The sequence below is a fragment of the Phascolarctos cinereus genome, unplaced genomic scaffold, assembly GCF_003287225.1.
Source record: "Phascolarctos cinereus isolate Bilbo 61053 unplaced genomic scaffold, phaCin_HiC Scaffold_1;HRSCAF=81, whole genome shotgun sequence".
Taxonomy (NCBI): domain Eukaryota; kingdom Metazoa; phylum Chordata; class Mammalia; order Diprotodontia; family Phascolarctidae; genus Phascolarctos; species Phascolarctos cinereus.
In genome coordinates, this window is record NW_027555514.1 from 159082052 (window position 1) to 159087333 (window position 5282).

At 42.1% G+C, this 5282-nt stretch overlaps 1 pseudogene; it reads right to left on the bottom strand.

Moving 5' to 3' along the window:
- Nucleotides 1–2397: 2397 nt before the first annotated feature.
- On the bottom strand, nucleotides 2398–2959 carry LOC110217369 (large ribosomal subunit protein eL18 pseudogene; annotated as a pseudogene).
- Nucleotides 2960–5282: the final 2323 nt, after the last annotated feature.

The following is a 5282-nucleotide window of genomic DNA, read 5'->3' on the forward strand; positions in this document are numbered from 1 at the left end:
TGAGGCAAACAGGGTTAAATGACTTGACCAGGGTCCCATAGTTAGTAAATGTCTGAGGCCAGTTTGGAACTCAGGTCTTCCTGACTCCAGGCCTGGTGCTCTATCTACTGAGCCACCTGGCTGTCCCAATGCTTCAATAACCCTAACCTACCTACTGGGGGGAAGGATTTAAAATATTACTCAAATAAATATTCAAGTAAAATATTCAAAGGGACAGAGTGATTAGCTCTAAGAATCTCTAAGAAATGCATGGAAGTAGCCAGAAAATATAGAGACTTCTGGCTACAAGAACCTATTCTTGTCTTTTTCTTTTTTTAAAATTTAATTAAATTTAAATTTAATTTTTTTTTCCATATGCTTTTGAGTTGAAAAATTTTTCTCCCTTTTTCTCCCCCCCCCACTCCCCCCAAGACGGTGCACAATCTGACATAGGCTTTACATTTACATACCCATTAAACATATTTTCACATTAGTGAAGTTGTAAGTAAAAAATTAAAACCAATAGGAGGAACCATCAGAAAGATGAAACAAAAATCAACTTAAGGTAAAAATAAGTGATAGCAATTCGACTTCCATAGTTCTTTCTTTGGATGTGGACGGCATTTTCCATCCTGAGGCCTCTGGAGATGTCTTAGATCCTCGTAATGCTGAGAAGGGTTCAGTTTAACATTCTTAGTCATTGTATAATGTGGCTGCTATTGTATACAAAGTCCTCTGGGTTCTGCTCACTTCACTTAGCATCAGACCATATAAGGCTTTCCAGGTTTTTCTGAAGTCAGCCTGTTCATCATTTCTTATAGCACAATAGTATTCCATTACATTCATATACCACAACTTGCTCAGCCATTCCCCAATTGATGGGCATCCTCTCAATTTCCAATTCTTTGCCACCACACAAAGAGCTGCTATGAATATTTTTGTACATGTGGGTCCTTTTCCCATTTGTTTGATCTCTTTGGGATATAGCCCTAGAAGTGCTATTGCTGGATCAAAGGGTATGCACATTTTTGTAGCCCTTTGGGCATAGTTCCAAATTGAAGAAACTATTCTTTTCACGGAGCCCACTGATAAGTAGAAATATAAGAAAGAACATCCAGGAAAATGTGGAAAGAGACTTGTCTGTATTCTTCCTGGCACTGATGTTGTAACCAAGTTGGAGGAAATAGGATGGTCATCTCAGCACACAGTGTTACAGCTTCAGATCTGAAATCTTTCAAACACTTGATAATCATGGGAAAAGGTCTTGCTTGGGTGGAAAAAGAAAGTGGCTAATGGTTAATGGTTAATGGAGATAACTGAATATATTGGTCATGGCCAAGATCCAGTAGAAGCAAGCTGGGGAATAGTAGGGACCTAGTGAAGCGCTGAAATAAATGGCAAGATTCTTGGAGCTTCCCCAGCAACAAAATAAGTGGTATGCATGTAGGTAGAGTTGTGTTCTAACTGTCCCAACATATACATATATGTATCTATATATACATATGTTGGGACAGTGAGGTGGCACAGTGGATGGAGCACGGAGCTTGAAATCAGGAAGACACATGTTCATGAGTTTAGATCCAGTCTCAGACACTTACTAGCTGTGTGACCCAGGGCAAGTCATTTAACCCTGCTTGCCTCAGTTTCCTCATCTGTAAAATAAGCTGGAGAAGGAAATGGCAAACCACTCCAATGTTTTTGCCAAGAAAACCCCAAAACGGGGGTCATGAAGAGTTGGACACAACTGAAATGACTCAACAACAATAACAAATAAATATGTTGGAGAGGGGTCTACACTTGTCCCCCCTTATGGAAAATCCCTCCAATGATGCAGATTGGTAGCTGTTTATAACTTCATAGCATCATAGAGCTAGAAGGGACCTCTGAATTCAGCTAGTCCAGTCCTCCCATTTTATAGCTAAAGAAACTGAGATCCAGGGAAGTTAGATAATTTGTCCAAGATCACAAAGGTAGTAGGTAGTAAGGCTGGGATTACAAATTCAGGTTCCACAACTCTAAGTTCAGGGCTCTTTCCATTGCATGCTACTATTCAGTACAGATCATCACCTTCTCAGCAATGTACAGTTGCAACTCGAGGAATTGCCTGGCAAATTATTGAGACAGGTAAGTGACTTGTCTAGGGTCACACAACCAATAGGTTATAGAGGCGAGACTTGAAGCCAGGCCTTCTTGAATCAGAGACCAGTTCTCTATTATGACTGATAGGGTTATAGAGACATTAAGTTCCTTACAATACCAATGAAATCACTGGTAAAAACAAATGTGTCATATCATATTATATCACATTACCTCACATCACATCACATCACATCATATCATATTATATTTTCAATTAATTAATTAATTAGTTTGTTTGTTTTTTGTTGTCCAAAAATCTTTAATATAACAAGGAGGGAGTTAGTTTTTGTTGCCCTGGCTGGCACGGCGGCCCCTGGTGCACTGGACCTTTCTGCCCTTGGATCGGACGTGTGGTTTGGTATGTGTGGAGTGCCCGGTGCCTTCCCAAAATGCCTGTATACCTCACGGCCCTTCCAGGGACCAGACAGCAAGACAGTGCCCCGGCCCTTGGGTGAGCTCATGGCCAGCTGGTCAAAGGTAAGAATCTTCCCACCAGCCTTGAGGATGTGATTCCGGGCATTGCTAGTAACACACAGGGCACACGCCTTCAGCTTGGGGACACCTGGATCCTCACATCATCCGTCATGGTCCCAACAACCACAGCTGTCTTGTTCTCCCTGCCGGGCAGCTTCCTTTTCCTGATCATTCGGGACAGGGAGAGAGGAGGCCGGTGGGGCCAGCTCATGAACAGCCTTTTCAGGACAACCTTGTTGAAAGTCGAGTTGGTTCTGTGGGCCAGGAACCAGTAGAGCTTGACCAGCAGCCACAGGTAGATGTCCTGGCTCTTGGGCTCCTTGCGCCAGACTTTCTGGCCCTTATTATGGTGGATGTCGACTCCCATGCTGGCACCCTACCGAACACCGGCCCACCCAGGAAAGACCAACGGGCCGAGGGGCAGGCTGGGAAGGCCACCAGCGAGGCCGGCGTGCCTCTATATCATATCATATTATGCTATGCTATGCTATGCTATGCTATATTATATTACATTACATTACATTACATTACATTATATTATATTATATTATAATTATGTTGTGTTGTGTTGTGTCGTGTCGTGTCATGTCACATCATGTCACGTCACGTCATGTCATGTCATGTCATGTCATGTCATGTCATGTCATGTCATATATTTAGATTAAACCTGTAATCTCTTCAGTGTAGGAAACTCTCCCCCCGCCAAAAAAAAAAAACTTCCTCCACCAATGCAGTTCACCATTTGCTCTGCAACTTATAGTCTTAAATAGTTGCTAAGGGTATCTAAGTGACTTGCTCAGATCAGCCAGTTGTTGTTGTTGTTGTTATTTGTCCTCCAAGAGGACCAAGGATATTGGGGGGGGGTGATGTCTTGACTTGCGAGTTGGATTTAAGTGAGGCAGGGCTGTGCAAAGTCATCAGCCTCATTTTTCCTCCAGGGTCTTCTGAGTCCATTGGCAAGACATAGGTCAGGATGACTGGAGATGTCCCCAGACGCAGGGGGAGACCTTGACCTTTTAAAGTTAAGATCTTTCCTGGGTCTCAATTTGTCTAAGGCAATACCCATTAAGTGATTTACGACTGGGTAAGAAATGAGGCAAAAGATGGTCTAGTTAGCTTACTAAAAAAAAAAAAATCAAGCTGGGAGGGGAAGAACCTTAGAGTTTCTGGCCAGAACAGAAGCAATTGCTATTTATACTCACTCTGAGACATCCAAACCCAACCAATGACCAAGGAGGCTTGGGCTGGGACCTATTACGAGAGCCAGGGTGATTTGGGTTTAAGGCATGATCAGGCAGTTCCATTTGAATTCCAATGGGCTTTGTCAAAGGCTGTTTTTACCAAGCTCTATCTTAAGAAATCATAAACGAAGCTACATGAGACAAGAGAGTTAATTATCCTAGTTTTTTTAAATGATAGAATAAATGAGGGAAGAGAAAAATAAAATCTAGTCCTCAAATTTACCGCCATGATGCTAACTCAAGCCTTGACTGACACCATCTCCCACAGCCTCCTCTCCCCTCTGTTTGGAGGGCTGGAGGGCAGAGTACCAAACTCTTCCCAATGCCTTCCTTTATAGATGCCCCTGTACCAAGTAGCTCTTTGTGTCCCTTCCTCCACCCCTTTCCTGCTTCCTTTGGTGTATTGTCTCCCCCTTTAGATTGTAAGCTTCTTGAAGGCAGGGACAGTCTGTCTTATTGTTAATTGTATCTCCAGTGCTTAGCACAGTACCTAGCATGTAGTAGGCACTTAATAAATGTTTACTGGATTATACAACATAATACAATATAATATAACATGATATGACATGATGGTATAATACATAACTTAATAGAATGTCTTTTATTGTAGTTCAATCCCATTGTATTCTATTTCTTTTATTACATTATATTTGTTTGATAGATAAATAGATATTAGGTGCTTACTATGTACCAGAAACTAAGCTGAGACTTGTGGATACAGATATAAGCAAGCAAGATACTCTCTGTCCTCTAGGAGTTTACATTCTAGTGGGGGGGAAAGATATATATAAAGGGAAGCTAGAAAGTATGGAGGAGCAGCTAGGTGTCACAGTGGGTAATGTGTGGGGCCTAGAGTCAGGTAGACTCAGTTTCCTGAGTTCAGATCTGGCCTCAGACAGTTACTAGCTGTGTGACCCTGAACAAGTCACTTAACTTTGTTTGCCTTAGTTTCCTCATCTGTAAAATGAGCTGAGAAGGAAATGGCAAACCCCTCCAGTATCTTTGCCAAAAAACCCCCCAACAAAACCTGTATGGGGTCAGACACAAATGAAAGTGACTGAACCACAGCAATGAAAAGAAAGGATGGCGGGTATGGACACCTCTTTGGAACATTGCGTGGAGAAGGCCTAGTTTAGAGCAAGGGGAAACTTCACCTGTCAGAGACAGGGAACTCAGGACTAAAGTCCAACACTAGGGTTGGAGGAAAATTATGATGGTGGCCAGAGCACTATTATTGTAATGTTGTATTAGTAGGTGGATTTGTGAGTAGAAAATAAAGGATATGTAAGTATAGTTTCATTTCAAAGCTTTCTACTTAATCCTTAAATTTGATGGGACCACGGACTACGAATCAAAGTGTTGTGAAAAGTGCACTGGACCTAGAGTCGAACACCTGGTTTTGAATCTTAGCCCTGACAAAAATTAGCTGTATTGTATCCAGCCCATCAC